This window comes from Drosophila busckii, chromosome 3R (genome assembly GCF_011750605.1).
Source record: "Drosophila busckii strain San Diego stock center, stock number 13000-0081.31 chromosome 3R, ASM1175060v1, whole genome shotgun sequence".
Classification (NCBI taxonomy): Eukaryota; Metazoa; Arthropoda; class Insecta; order Diptera; family Drosophilidae; genus Drosophila; species Drosophila busckii.
In genome coordinates this window covers 5,524,116-5,540,764 of record NC_046607.1, presented here as the reverse complement: position 1 = coordinate 5,540,764, position 16,649 = coordinate 5,524,116, and the positions used below count along the sequence as shown (strand labels likewise).

General features: G+C 42.6%; 1 protein-coding gene across 9 annotated transcripts in view; it reads right to left on the bottom strand.

Annotated features, from left to right (window-relative positions):
• The window catches only part of LOC108602833 (homeotic protein antennapedia), an 89,774-nt gene that overhangs the window by 15,828 nt on the left and 57,297 nt on the right, over nucleotides 1–16,649 (bottom strand). For 2 of the 9 annotated variants that reach the window (XM_017991075.2, XM_017991077.2), the window contains one exon: nucleotides 4,494–4,520. The exons of 6 other annotated variants lie outside the window; for them this stretch is intronic. The gene's annotated coding sequence lies outside the window, so the exon portion shown is untranslated. Of the gene's footprint in view, nucleotides 1–4,493; nucleotides 4,521–12,390; nucleotides 12,429–16,649 lie in introns of those variants that run through there. One more of the 9 variants, XM_017991078.2, reaches the window with a different exon arrangement.

The window sequence follows — 16,649 nt, the reverse complement described above, 5'->3', positions numbered from 1 at the left end:
TGTGGGAATACTTTACTTAAGGATTCAATCAAGCTAAATAGCCGGATTGGCCTAAATCTTTAGTGCTATAGCAGTGATCAGCTGCAGCCAATGTGCTTGCCACTAATATCTCGCTCACAAGCTCCTCCATATAGCTGCTTATTTACTTATGTGGGCAAATCGGTGAAATTTCCCTCTCGCCCTCCCCACACCACGACCTTTTTCTCATCGAGCAGCGCATTTCCCAAACTGCTGCTTCCCCCCGCCTGCTCGACTCCTGCCTCGTTCTGTCTTCCTGTCTCCATCTCTGTCCTATTCAACTTGCCGCTTGACACTTCTCTGACAGCGACAGGCCATGAGCAAAACTTTTGTTCTATATATTTTTTTGTGTCTTTCTTTTTCTGCCTCAGCCTTCTGCCTTCTGCAGCGCTCTCTGCCCCGCTGCCTTCGCTTTATGCTGAATATGAGGCAAGCCAAAGTAAAGTAAAGCCAACTTGCAAAAATGCTAAAAACAAAACGAAAAGCGACGCCCAGCTTTAGCCGCAGCTACAGCTACAGCTACGGAGCTCCAAGCCCAAGCCCAGTGAATGTCATGACAGGCTCAGTGACTTGGGAACCGGGGGCCAAACTGAATTGCTGACTAACAGCCCTGTCGCGAAATATGAGTCCATTCTCCCAAGCAGATACACTCTGGGCACACTTGCTGAAAGGGATGTGTGTGTGTGGGTCTCTGTGTGTGTGTCTATGATCTGCCTTTGGCTCCACTGTGCGCGCACGTGCTTAAATACTTTGGCAGCCAAAGCGAAATGAGAGAATACACTTCAGGATGTGACACAAAATGCCGCCATCGTCGTTGCTGTCATCATTGTCTGCTTTAAAGATTACACAAAATATTTGTAAAAATACAAAACACAACAGCAGCGGCAGCAGCAGCAGAGGCGTTGGCGGGGGGTTGGGCTACAAAAAATAAACTCACAGCTTTACAAAAATAACAACTGCGGAGGCAGGCAAGGCAAGCAGTCAAAAGAAAGAAAAGAAATCAAAGAAAAACATCCAACAAAAATGAAAAAATGTAACAGACACACACACACAAGCACACACATACGTATTTATATATATACGCTCACACGAAATATTTACAAAATATTTTCCACTTCAACGAAATGGAAAACGCGACCGCCCCAGTCGCAAACGCTTTGCCCGCGCCCCTTTGCTTCAGCTTCTTGTTGTTGTTGCTGTTGTTGTTGCCGTGACACGACTTGAGTTGACTTGGCTTTTGTCTACCCCACCAGCAACCAGCACGTCCGTCAGTGCGGCTGTCACAGCGTCCTGCCCGTCTGGCTATAGCTATAGCTATGGCAATGGCTCGTTGGCTCCGCGTTTGCGTCTGCGTCGGCGTCGGCGCCGCCGCCTGCCAACGACAAAAAGAAAATGCAGCGCAGCGTAAAATACCTCGGGAGCAACACCAGCAGCAGCAGCAGCAGCGGCAGCAACAACAACACTAAAGCGATTCAAATGCGCGCCAAAAACAAATTGCAAACTGAACTTGACTGAGAAATCAGCAGCAACAAGAAAATCTCATGCGTACCACTTGAAGCGGCAACAACAACAATAACAACAACAACATCTTAGTGTGAAATGTATCTGTATCTTTAGCTAGCTGGCTGACAGCAGCTGCAGCTTTAGTATCTTTAGCATGCGTTTGCTTAAGTGAATTGTGCGAATAAAATAAACAATCATAAATGCAATTGTTCAACTTTGTGCTCCGGCACTTGGCACAGTGGCACAAAAGTTGCCGACCCAGAAAAAAGTAAAAGCCTGTGGCGCCAGCGCTGTTACTGCAATAACCTTGAAATGTCTGTTCAAAATATATATATATTATATATCTTTAATTTAATTTCAAACATGCAACTTTATAGTCTCGCCATTAGCCTGGAGTTGACTTGAGCCTATCTATGCTAATGCGCTGCTGCTTGGCCCCAAATCCCTTTAAAAGGACACACGCTCATTGCCCACCAGAGAGTTGGTTACCACTCAGCGCCTGCCTGCCGCTGTTGCTCTATGATATGATAATTATGTGGCGGCCACAAAAAGCGCACACAAAATGTTAAATTCATACGCATGCGGCGGGGAGGGAGGGGGAAAAGGAAACAAGCAGCGACAACTACAACTCAAAAAGTGGAAAATGGAAAATGTGTGAATATTTCATTCGTTGTGCAAGCTAAACATAAAAATATAAAAACGAGCCGGCGGCGGCTGCTACACATGCCACATGTGGCAACGGCAACGCATACACGTCAATGTTAATTTAGTCAACGCCAGCAAACAGCGCTGCAAACAAATGAAACAATTCCATTGGGCATTGTTGTGGCCAACCTGCCCCCGGCCCCTCCGCCTCAGCTACTGCTACTTGGCATTGCCAGAGCAGAGTCCTGGCACATTCGCCTGATTTCACATGTGCTTCTTTCTCTGTCAACTTTTCCGAAATTAGTTAGCAACATGACGAGCTGCCAGCCAGCCAGGGAGTCAGCCATTCAGCCAGCCCTGCGGCAACAAACACGCCCATTAGCAGGCATCAGAGCAGCGTGCACTGGGGGCTGCGCCTAATGCGCAGCTGACACCTTGCCAAAGTAGTTTTCGTTGTTGTCGAGTCGAGTCGAGTCGAGGCGCGGGGGATAATTCACAGCGGCAACCACAAACGGCACAAGCTGAAGCCATAACCGAAACGCAAAGGTCCCGTTGGGGATTTGGCCAACAGGCCTCAAACTCGGCCCACACTCCCACATACGGACTGGGGGGGCTGTGGCCACGCCTTGCGCCTAACTAACTCATTGCTCTGTTAGTCGTGCACGTGTTGCAACACCGCACACTGACGCGAGCGGCTGCCACAAGCGACGACTGGCAACGGTTGGCGTTGGCGTTGCTGCTAATTAAAAAAATTTCAGCTCACCCACCCACAGCACAGCCACCCCCTCATGTCATAAGCTTTGGCCTGTGGCGGTCATTTAGTTTAATTATTACAAATGGCCAAAAAAAAAGACAAAGCGAAACAACTAAAAGCCAGAAAAAAACAAAATGCAGATTGCAGATGCAAGCAAATAAATTAAATTTACATTAAAATGCAAATAGTTTTAAATGCAGCAAGTGACATTTCAATTGGCATGTGACAATCGACATATAAATAGCATAATTGCTATTTATTTTAAATTATAAAATGTACAGTAAACATTCTCTATAAGCAAACATACGCCAAAGTCTTGCAAATTGCATTCGATTTTAACATTTTTTGATATCAAAATGTCTATGCAAATTTTACTTTAATTTTGATATTTACAGAAAGGCCAAAGTCTCAGTCTCATTAAAAACTTAAACAGGCCGCAGTGAATTAGAATTAAGAGCAATAAGATATTGTAAATAAATGAATTAATTAAATGAATTATATGTATAAAATACAAAACTAATTTGCCTTACAATTGAACTCAACATTTTTTATATATGCAACATGCAAATAAGTTTTAGATTAGCTGCCTATTTAAGATGTTTACTGTATGCTAATAATGAATTCTCAAAAGGGAGTCTTTAGCCTTTTAAAGTTACTCAAATCAACACTTGCTGCAATAGCTGGAAATATATTTTTAGAAAAGAATATTTTGGCATTTCGAAAATTACTTTATGCTCAAATTGTTCGCAATTTTGACAGCCACTGCGCTGACATTTACTTCAACTTGCCTAAGTAAGCCAAGCTGCCCCTTCACAACGATTTGGCAACTTAACTTTGGCGCTGACTGTGAAATCTGTTTTTGCTGCTGCTGCTGCTGCTAAACTTTGCCGTGGCCATCAACGCCCAACGCCAAAGTCAAAGCCCCAACCACTGCTGCTGTTAAATCGATAAAAACATTTCAACTGCAATTTGGCTATCGGTTTTTGTTTTTTTCAGGCCGCAACGCCAACTACTTGTGGCTACAATATGTTCAGTGGTCATGGCTATCGAGTTGTCCCCGCATTAGATACAGAGATACTGAGATTCAGTTGTATGCCCACGGGAGCTCTGAATGTTGAATGCTGTGAGCTGAGTGCGTGTGTGTGAGATAAATTCGCTTAGTCATAACCAACGCAACAAGCTAAGAAACTAAAGGCGGACTGGCCATTGAGCCTGCCCAGATAAGCGTCCAGCTGGTGCGGCGGCCAACTCGACCATATGGATGGGCAGCTAAAAATGGCATTAGACGAACGTAATCGCAAGCGTTGCACACGGCTCGGCTCGGGTGGATTTTCCATTTTCCGCACAGAGCGCAGCATAGGAAAAACAACCCCCCAACCAAGGGTAAGTTCAATACGTTGCGTGTGTGTATGTGTGTGTGTTAATGTGTGTGTGGGGTGGTTTTTATTTGTTCACTATTGAAGTTTTTCCCATTTTCATTGCAGACTCAAATTAAAGCGTCAGGGTGTAAAAATTCACATTTACTTAATTACAACGTTTCGAATTGTATTTTAAATGAATTTTTTTTGCTTACGCTTCAAGTTGGCGAACAGATATTTACCTGAAAGTATAAAAAGAAAGTAAATGATTAGTTTGAATTGTTTGCTTGACTTTAATTTAAATTGAGCTACAATTACTTCAATTTAAGTTGATCCCCGCACATTTATTTGGAACCAATTGAGCAATATTTTCAAATACAATTTCAAGCTTGGTCGCATTCAATTTAGAGCATTGCTATTGCGATTGCTATTGCTGCTGGCACTTAATCGGCTGTAATAAGCAATTAAGAAAAAGTCAACTACAGACGCAGCGCCAAAGTGTTGATTAAGCAGCCATAAAAGCAATAAGCAGCCCAGCCAAGCCACAGGCCAAGGCGCAACATCAACAACACTTGCCAAGACCAAGAGCAACAGCAACAGCAGCAGTGAAAAAAATTACTTAATTAGCCACAGCAAGATGTGCTCTCGAGCAAAAGGCAAAAAGTCCACACTTGGCCAAGTGTAAATTGAATGAAATATTCATGCAGAGATTTCTCGTTGCTGTTGCTGCTTCAGCCCAAAATTGGCAACGGTCAGTGGCGAAGGCTTCACAAGTTTTTACATTTCTTGCGCCTTGGCTGCATTTTATGTTTTATTGAATTGAAAATCTCATTATCACCTCGACGCATTCTTTGAATGCATTTGGACGTGTCCGGGCCAAGACAAGAACCAAACAGGTCCCGAACCCAGCGCGTTCACATGGCTCTGCTTGTCCGTCCGTCCGCTCCTTCTGGAGCTTGGAGCAGCGCACAAACTGTGGCCAACAGAATCGTCAGATACTCGCAGCTAATTATCGTAATTATTGCAAATTTACAAATTGATATGAAATTGATTAGTGCCGCCAATGGCAAGACAGCAACAGCAACAACAACAACAACCCAAAGAGACAGCGACAGCGACAGCAACTTGGACAGACAGCGACAAGTTAAGACGAAAACTTGTTTTATGAATTTTGTTGCTGCTGCTGGTGCAGTTTGCGATTTGTGATTTGCTGCCGTTTAGGGCTGCTGGCATATTAAATATTTAAAAATATTAAAGCTTGCAACTCAACTGTACCTCAATGTAATTCTACTTAAAGTCATTCAATTTGTCCAGCCACTGGCAATGGCCACAATACACTACAAAGAAGCTTCATGGTGAGAACAAATTTTTCAATTAAGCCATTAAATTCACTGCGCGCCACACACCAACAAATTTACACACACACACACAGAGAGACAAACAATCTCTCACACTCGATCATCATGATTATCATCATCATCATCTCAATGTTGCTGTTGCTGTTGCTGTTGTGCTCGTTGTCGTTCCTTCTGTCGCATTATTTTATTAAGCATCCACATCAACATTCACTCGGTCCCAAACTCTGCTCTGTGTTCTCCAATTCAAATGTCGCTCTGGCTCTTGCTCTGGCTCTTGCTCTGCTCTCCTTGCTTATTTGCTCGTTGTCCACTTTTACGCAAATTTTATTCATGTTTGCCTCTGTGTTTTAGTTGTTGCTGTTGCTGTTGCTTGTTGCACAGCCTCGTTTTGCTCACATTGTAAAAATGTCGTCGGTTGTGAGCTTTAGTTGCAGAACTAAGCGCAATATTCAGTCGATATATGTGAATTATTAATGCGACGATTGCAATCAAAAATAATACGAGTAATTTAGACTTTGATAAGTATTAAGTACTTAATGTTGCCCAAATTTATTCATTTCATGTTGAACCCTTTATAACTTCCCTAATTATCAATCACAAGCGTGGGAATCAAACAGAGCGAATGCCAATCAGCAGTGAATTCCGCAATATCCGTTTGCCTTGCTACTAAATTTGAGTTTTCATTACTTAAGCTAGAATTTTGCAATCACTAGGGACATTTCCGCTTAAGCTAAGTAAACAATTTATAATAAATGCCAACTCAGGCCTCAAATATGTCAATGAGTTTTATGCGCTTGAATCGAATCACATATGTATGAGTAATCCTTGTGTATATTTGGGCAATCGATAGCTCAGCCCACCTGCAGTTGTCAGCTGGTGGCTGGCACCGTCAACAGCGGCGGCGGCAGCAGCAGCTGAGACCGCAGACAAGGGACAGAAAGTTACTAATTTTCAACACCTTTTTTTCCTTTTTTATGGGTGTGCGATGTTGGTCTCCCTAGTTGGTTGCTTTGGTTGCTGGGTGTTCATGCAAATGGAATAGTTTTCACCTGCTTCCTTTAGTAGCAGCAGCAGCAGCGGCTGTAGCAGCGGCAGTGGCAGCGGCAAAAAAAAAAACCATGTGTGGCATGCGTGCTGCTTGTTGTAGGTTGGTGGAAATTGCATGTTATTAGCATTAGCCGCATACATGATCCCTACCACTGATAGCGCAAACCATATTTTATTTTTATACAAAATTTGTGCGCTTAGACGTTTTATTTACCAATAACCAACGAGCACATCAGACAAGCTAAAAGCAAAAGCAAAAGCTGAGGCTAGAGCCGTAACAGTGTCGCAGCATAATAAGAAGACATTACAGCAACAACAGTGGCAACAGCCACTGACTGTAAAAAAATAACAAAAAAATATAAAAACAACTTTAGCAACAACCTTTGCGTGCTAACATGCAATTTCAGTGTAACCAATCGACAGAGCGGGAGAGTGAGAGAGAGAGCGAAAGAGAGAGAGAGAGAGACTATAAAACATTGTGAATAAATTTTCCAAATACTAACAAAACGTTGACGCTGCTGCACAGTGGCATAGAATCATAACAATAAAGAATATTATCTAAATATTACGTATACGCCAGTTTGTACGCAAGTAAATCGTTACACGCGCACACACACACACACACACACACACAGCAAATAGCTGCTACACATACAAAGATTTTGTTAGATTTGGCCCCTTGCACCTTCATCAAGCTCTAACTGCAATCCTTGCCACGGCTGCCACAAACTTTCTGTTTGTTTATCATTAAGACATTTTACACTTTGCCACGGGGTTGCCTTTTATAATCTGCCGTCAGCATATGTCCTCATATGCGAACAGTCTCTGGTTGTATGTGTGTGTGTGTGTGGCAGGATATTGGCGCCGTTGGCTGTTTGTTGTAAGGATTAAGCGCCAGTTACCAACAGCCAACTGCGCTCGTTGCTGGTCGCCCAACTCTGCACGCATTTGCGGCTCTGCCCTCTGGGAGAAGTTCATGTGTGGCTTACATGTGAAGCTTGTTGGCTCGCTACATGGCTCGCTCTAATTACAATAATTTTTCTAATGCCGCGCGGCATAAATTTGTAACGTGACGTGACGATAGTCATCTGCCTGGTCTGCCCAGTCCACAGAGCCCGCTTGAGTCTGATTTTCGTTCGAAAGCAGCAACATGACAATTTGCAGAGACCGACACGAACATGCAACAGCAACAGCCACAGCAACATGGAGGCCGCAAGCAGGCAAAACAGGCAACAAGAAACGTGTGCTCCGATAAGCATCGCCGGGTCGCTGTTGTCAATCACACAAGTTGCGCTCAGAGCTTTGATTACGCTCATTGCGCGAGTTCGCTTGGGTCGTCTGCAGCTGCTTGATTTGAATTCAAATGCGCAATAGACGCTGCCGCCGCGACGGCCGCATCAGATGCACATTGAACAAGTGCTCAAGTGATCAAGTCTCAACTCGGACCGCCCGAAAGTGTTGGCCGGTGGCATTTAACCGCTGTAAATGAGTTTATCTGGCGCAATCAGCAATTTTCGGTATCCGCTTTTGAGTCACAGAGTCGCTGCCGCAGTCGCTGCCGCTGCCGCTGCGCATGTGCAGCTGAATGTTAATTAATTGAAATGTACTCGAGCCTCAAGCTCAGAGCAGCGACAGTGTGACAATGTGACAGTGCGACAGCAATGGCGAAGACGACGCCAGCCAAGCAACAATGCAACAGCAACAGCAACTGCTACTTGCAATCGCAAATCGCTGGCTGGCCCCAAAGTCGGCGGCGGCGGCTCCCCATTGGCAATCGCGATCGCTGACGATAAGCAAATTGCAGGCGCTACAGTTCAAAGGAAAACGAAAATTATGCGACACTAAAAAGCCGATTTTTGAATTTAAAACAATTCGAATAAAAACCTTGAAGTGCGCTGTACTCAGCAGTGGGAGGCAATTGGGTTAACTCCAAATAATATTTCAGCTGCAATACGGTTCGCTAGCTAATGACCCATTTATAAGAACAACAGCAGCAGCAGCTACAACTCTTTTGACAACAACAATAGCACTTACGGCTAATTAAGTTATTGGCTGCTAGTTGGCAACTTGTTGGCCCGTCGGCAGTCGCTTGACATTCGAGTGCAATTGAGTTAATCCCCGGTAAGTCGCTGCTATCTGCAGCTGCCCCAAAACCTACACGAGTTGCACCACCAGCCAACAACAGCAGCGGCTACAACAACAACTTGCATTGTGTACTCGCCTTATTTGTACAGCCAACAACAACAGCAACGTGCGCTGCGTTGGCGTTTTGCTGTTGTTGTTGCTGCTGTTGCTGTTGCTGCTGTAGTTGTATGTTAATTTGTTGGCGTTGTGCATCTTTGGCCAACTGCAGCCTCAGTTGTCGTTTAAGCCTTGTCTATTTGGCCGCATTACCGCAGCGCGTGTCATCATTAACGTGGCTGCTTTCCTGCTCATTGTTGTTGCTGTTGTTGTTGGGCCCTTTTGCATTGTTTTGGTTGCCCCTTGCCCCTGCTGCTGCTGCTGCTGTTGTTGCCAGCAGTGCATTAATGTCGCCACTGACCATCTTATGAAACCGCAGCCAACAATAGCGACCACATTAATGGCAACACCAGCGGCAACAACAAATGCAACAGCGACAGTTGCCTCTGACCCAAAAACTGAGCAGACAAACGAACTCGGCTTAAAGAAATGTTAGCAGCATGGCTAAGAGTTTAAAATAAATATTTTTCTAATTTTGAAAACGCAAGCAAATGTAGCAAAATATCAAAAACTTTAATGAATAGTTAAGAATTTTATTAAAAGCTTTGAAAGTCATTTTGCAATCTTTATAAATTATGCAGCTATTTTAGATAATTGCCTATTTACTTTAATACTAATTCTTTGCTTTTAGATTCTTTTTAAATCTAACATTAAGCTACTGTTGAAGTTAATGGTTACAATCTGATTTAGCGTCTGTTATAACTTGAAGTTAATACTTATCTAGCCTTTAAAACTAAAGCGCATATTTAAATAAATAATTTGTGATTTTGATTGCCAGCTTAGGTTGGCTTAACTGTAAATTAGAGTGTTCTGTTTTTAATGCCAATTGATAACTAGTTTGCCTGCATAAATTTCAGACTGAGACTGAGACATCTGCTTTTAAGCCAAAATCAGCGCGCAGATTAATTTTAAGAAATACATGCGACAAATCTATTGGCTTAAGTTGTAGCAAATTAATGAGTTTGCATAAGTTGTTCATGTTGTTGTTGTTGCGAAATCGAATCCGAGCAGTTGGCACAGTTTAAAAGCGAAATGAAATTAAATTGGCCAAGTCCAGTGGGAAACTTGTTGCTGGTCACAAAGTTGGAAATACTGAAATCAGTGCTGCAAAATCTTCCCAAGCCACATTGATTAAGCGCTGTGACATTTCTATTGCTTGCTCTCAAAGAAATGGAAATTAATGGCAGATTGATAGAAATCGCCAGAGCCATAATGGATTCGGATTTTTATGGATGCTGCTGCTATTGCTGTTGCTGTTGATGTGGCTGTTGCACGAGTTGCTCTTGTCATTATCTGTATATACAATCGGCGCCTTATGCAAATGTTGTTGACAAGCTTTCAATGTGTATGTGTGTGTGAAATGTATTCATAAAACGAGTGATAAAAATTTGTAATTTAATTGCAGTCAGTGAGTTGGAGTTGGAGTTGGCCACATGCAATGCCAACTACAACAGCAATAATGTTGTCATCATCATGAGTTGCAGCCCAATGTGAGTCACACACTCATATTGTATGTGTGTGTGTGTGTGGCATATTTAGTTAGAGATTATCGGCGACAGGTGACAATGACAGCTTCATTATAAAGCAATTAGTGTTATGTATTAAACTCACATGTGTGTGCAACTGAATTGTGGAAATTAATTTTTAATAAGACACTACGACAAACTGGCAGTGACAGGAGTCAAGCAGACAAAGGACCAAAGCTGCACTCAGCTGCCAGCTAGTCTGGCTGCACTTGTCTCTGGGCTTTAGAAGTCAGCAGCAACAGCAGCAGCAGCAGCAACAGCAGCAGCCACTCAGCTTGCAGCTTCAAGTCGAGTGCGTAGTCCAACAGCATGTTGAACAAGCAGCGCTACAAGCATCTAATGTTCATATATATACTTTATATATAGTAGCTATGCTATGTAAACGATATGCTAGAAAAATGTCAGTCAAACTGTCGCTTCCAACACACGCGCAGCAGCAGCAGCAGCAGCAACATCGAGAGCAGACATTTTAGTCACTTGATGCTTATATTGAAAATTGTTTTCTGCATTGCATATTTTGCATGCCCCACGTTGTTGCATCCGACAGGCTACTCAGTGCTCAGCTCTAGGTGTATGAGTATTAGTGCGAATATGAGTGCTCATGTGTGTCTGTGTGTGTGTGAGTTTTACCTTCGGCGCTGCTGCTGTCGAGCTTTGTACCAGCTGCGACTGCCGCAACAGTGTCGGCAAAAAATAAACACACATTTATGGAAATTTATTCATAGAACTTATGAAACCGATAGACAACAGCAGCAGCAGCAGCAGCAACTACAGCGACAACAACAACAACAACAGCAGCAACAAAAGAGGCTGCCGGACTGGGTCGCATGTCCACTAGCCCAGGGGGGTTATAGTCAACCCCCCACTCCGTTCGCCAGTCGACACTCTTCGACCGCAAGTCTGGAGGTTGTGAGCCTGGTTTAGTTTTGCCAAACAGTTGGCAGTTTTTTGCTATTTCTCTTTTTGTTTGTGTTTTTAATATGATTGCCGTTGCTATGTGCAGTAAATTGTAGTTTAAAAATTGTAAATGACGAATTCATAGCTAGATAATCATCAAGCGAACATCTCAATTAGAATGCATTGTTTAAACAAATAGAAACGTGTGTAATTTAACAAGTTTTTATACGCTTTAAATGTAATTGTTGTTATTGTTGCATAAATACTTGACGCCATGTCGTGGGCACATCATCATTACACACACACACACAGACGCACACACACAAATATATTCATGTGCAATGGCACTCAATAGAAGCAGGAAAAAAAGAAACTTAAAAATATGCGAGAAATGATTTATGATGCTACATACAGCTCTGCGCTTGTATTGGTGAATGGTTGCTGTATTGTTGTTGTTGTATTTGTGACTCTCTCTCTTATCTGTCCAATGCTTGAAACGTTTCATCTGCATGCGCTAATTATTTCATATGCATGTAAAGTGTTGACTCTCTCGCTCGCCCCCCCAACATGCTTGCGCTCTCGCTCTTCTGCTATGTTGCTCTCGCTCTCTCGTTAAGCTTTTTATAATTTGTGACACTTGCTGTCCGTTTACTTAGAACAACTTGTTTGATTATTGAACCGCGTAACTGTTTAACCCGCTATTAACAATTTACAATTCACAATTCGCGATTTACGATTTGCGATTTGCGATTGCAGCTAATTTGTTTTCTACAAAACGTGCCGAGCTCGAACGTTGCCGAGATTTATGAACTGTTTTAATGATCTAATTAAATTGCAACTAGCCATGACTATCATCCTATCGTTTCAGTTCATTTTTCAACCAACTTGCAATTAATTATGAGACTCACTTATGCAAATTGCTGCCTCAACTATTTTGCAAATCATTTAGCTGCAACAACAGCTCATGGGAAAATCGCATATTTTCAATTACAATGCAAATACATCAAAGTTTATGCTAATAGATTAAATTGAGTCTCTCTTACCTTAGTTGTTGCTGTGATTGTTTTCGTGTCTTTTTTATATTTTTATATTGTATTTTTTTTTTGGTTATGTAAAAGTCGGTGCCCAAAATACTTTGCTCAGTTGAATTTGGTGCGTTAGTTCTTTTTAAAATTGAAAACTGCTTTGAGGCTTTGACTCTACTTTATATACAAATCGATGTATTTGTTGTTTGTTTGTTTATAATTTAATATATTTAATATCACAAATTCGTTTTTTGAAAACGTCGACGCTTTGTTAAATTTACACTTAGATTAATTGATTCGGTTGCGTTTATTTACAAAATCGACAATCACAATTAATTATATTTCGGCGAATTTATAAAACACAATATATATATATACACACACGTAGACAGACACACATATATATTTATATATACAATCAACAAATAAAATGTTGCAAATGTTTTGTGTTTGAGTTTTTTGATTTGATTATCGTTGTTATTGTTGTTGTTGGTATTGTTGTTAATGTTAGTATATGGGTATTGATAAACTTTTTGAATTTCTTGAAATTTTGCAAACGATACAAAAGCAAAATGAACAAAACTCGCACCACTACGATGGCAATCAGAACGATAAACGAAAGTACGAGAAGACGCAAACGCAAATAATTTCGATGTTGACGGGTCGACTTGCGTTTTCTACCCATAAACAACAAATATTTTATATTATTATGTACGGTCAAAATCAATTCGGCAGTCTCGATTCCAGTTCGAGTTCGAGTCCCCCCAAGAGTGGCGCAACGCAGTCACCGTCGCCGTCGCCGTCGCTGTTGCCGTTGCGTGCTTATCACCCAGCATACGTTTCTTATCAGCAGCGGCGTTCAGTTGGTTTCGCTCGTTGCTGAGCCAGCGCCAAAAATTCGCAGAGATTTGGAGTCGATTCGAGCGATGCGAACGCTGATGAAGTTGATGGCAATGTTGTTGTTTCAATGTCTGCCCAAGTGCCGGTGACATCTCAGCCCTCGAAGAGAGACCAGAGTTCAGTTGCTGTTGCTGTTGTTGTTGGGCTTTTGTTGCTGATAAGGCAGTTGGGCGCAATTGTTATTGCAGAAATTGAAAAACAAAAAAATCAATTGAATTCAATTTAATTTGGCTTTGTGTGTGTTGCTTTTCTTCTTCCTTTTATTGCGGCTGCTTTTGTCAGTCCACATACGATTTTCTACGTATTTTCCATGTCATTTTCGCGCACAGTTATTACTCATACTCGGCCACACGTAGCGCTGCTTCATTTTGCGCCAAAAACCTTGCACCCAAAAGTGTTTGTTTGTCTAAAAAGTCAGAGAGTTGTGTGTACGCCACGAAGCCTTAAAAAAGCGAAAACTTCCTTTAAAATGCACACAAGTTTTAGTTTCAGTTTTAGGTTTGGTATTTGCCACACAAATGTTGTTGCTGCTGAACACGAGAATTATTTACGTCAGTTTGGAATGAATATCGCGAGAACGAATACCCGAGCGGCGGCAACACGTCTATTTGGCACGTTCATTCATTCACAACTAACCGTTAACGCTCGTAAACATGTATCTGAAGCATTCACCAGCAGCACAATCCGCACACAAGGCTCGGGCAACATGTTGCTGAGAGTCAGACGAGGCTGGCTGGCTGGCGAATGAGCGTGCTGGCAACACGAACATGATAAATGGCGGCATTGTTTTTGGGCAGCGCACAGTGCGTGCCATGTGCATAGAAACGTTATGGAAATTGAAACGCATGCGAGCTACAGCTGCTCAATAAGAAATTAATTACAGTTAAGCAGCTAAATAATTTTTATATTTATTTATGCATATTCTCATATATTTTCTAACTTTTAGTTATGTTTTAAAACGTTTAATTGCATTATTGCTGTCTCTCGTGCACATGACAGCCATTGTATTGACTAGCAACATTTGCTTTCCAGCGTGTTGGCAACATGTTGCTAATATGTTGCGCGCGCTGCAAACTTGTTGGCTGCATGTTGCTGGCTGCGTAAATGAAGCAATAAAGTCATAATTAAATACTATTTAATGCCAGTTGAGCACTTTAAACTTCACACACATTATCTATAATATATATGTATATATATTATGCCTAATGTGCATATTGTAATTGAAAATTGTATAGAAATTCACAATTGTGGCAAACTAAATACTTTGATTTTGTGCCGATAATTGCTGTCATGAATATATAATAATAATTTTATAAATTTATCCAATTTTATGTGCTGCTTTTTTTTCTTGTTTAAGGGGGTTGGGCCTGGCTGAGAAGGCGGCAACCGACAAAAGTTGCTGGCGCTGTTGTTGTTTGTTTAGCCGAAAACCCTTTCAACTCTTTTTTGTGGGAAACAGGCTGAACTTGAATTTGAGTTTGCAGCACAAGCAACAACAACATAATCACAAAAATTACCGCCATGCATATGAAATACAAATACGTCGCCAAAAGCGCACGCAACAAACATGAAAAACATTTTTTTATTTTGTTTTTTTTATAAACGAAAAGATTTATTGCTTTTGGCGGCGCAATTGTTAAGAGTAAAGGCGAGACAGAGAGCGCGCATAAAATAGTAAAAAGTTCAGCTACAATTGAAAGTGAAAAGCGTGGAAACGTGGAAGTCATCGAGAGTGTTGCCGTCGTCGTCGTCGATGTTGCTGCTGCTGCTGCTCGGTCAGCGACGCCGGCGGCCACGTGAATGGCTTCATTATGAATATGCTTGTCCTGCTGCTCAGCTCCTGGGGCGACTTGTTGTTGAAAATTTCTGATTTCAATATCCCTTTGCATACATTTAAGCGCTAATTGCGTGAAGCCATAAATCTCAAATTCTGTATTTTTTTTTTTTTTTTACAAACAACATAAACTGAAATTGAAAAAAGAAACCCGTGCGCTGACATTGATAGCTTCATTTAATGCATTTGCAACGCAACAACGAGCAACAGTTGCCGAGCTAACAGCTGTAGATAAAAAAGCAAAAGCAATTGCTACTAAACAAATTCATTTCATGCTAGAGATAACATAAAGATTTGTATTTGTATAGTAAGAGTTTCTAACAATTTCTGAGCTGCAGCTTACATTTAAGTTGTCTGTTAATTTAATTTATTTGGGCATCTGCTTCAAGCACATTTAACATCCATTAGGCTAGGCAATTCTCTTGATTGCACACACATGCGATTGCACCACCCTCATGCCCGCCGCCGCCGCTCCACTCCCCCCGTTTTTAGCAAATAAAACCGCTTCTGTTAAGTGACATTGACGCGTTTGCGTTATTAGCCGCCCTCACCCTGCCCAGCGCTGCCCTGCGCTGCTTAGTTCAATGGCAATGGTCGAAAATCAAGGCTGAGAGCCTGACGCCGACACAATGCAGACGACAATGACCAACATATCAAAAACAATTCCCGGCAAATCCGTTGAATTGAAATTTCAACTTTACGCACTGAAAAACTGTAACGAGGGCCCTGAGCCTGAGAGCCAGAGTCTGATCTGTTGTTGTTCTGCGCTCGCTGCTGTGCCCGAAAGCTGACAAAAGACGAAAATCAGCAAACGTTACGTGGCGGGCGCATGTCCTGGCAGCCACTAGATTTGAAATTAGAACCTCCCATGCACAGCTAATGGGCGCAGCGTTCGCAGTGAGTGAAATGCGGGTCGACGTCACGGAGAGGGGGGTACGGGGACGGGGCAAAAGATATTCCAAACTCCCATATCCGCACACATTCCACATTCCGCATATGAGTATTGAACGACGAAATGAAACGCACATAAATCAAAATGGCCGGACAGCGGGCCAGCGGACGCCGCTCTCGCTCGCTCTCTCACACCCACACTATTGCGTTTCCAGTATGTTTCGGCTGCTGTGTGTCTCGCTCTTTGTGTGTTGGTTAGACTGACAGGCTGGATGGCTGGCAGGCAGGCACACGGGAAATGAAACTGAAAAGGGAAAGGAAACAGCGTTTTGCTCTGCTGCAAAGGGAGCTGCTCGCTCGGGCTGCTGCTGCTGCCGCTAACGGGTGCGGTTGGTGGTGGGGTGGTGCTCTGGCTTTGAGGGTAGCAGGGCGAAACATGGCTGAGTGCGCGCTGCTGAACAAATGAAATGACGACGGGTTGACTGCCTGTCAAAAGAACAAACATGGGCGCATTGCGTTGCCGTCGCTGCCGTCGCTGTTGCTGCTGCTGCTGCCGCCATAGGAAATCAAATGAAATGAAATGCACACATGACGAAACAAAAGCCAGGCAAAAACCTAAAAAACCAAACAACAACAACAGCAGCAACAACAA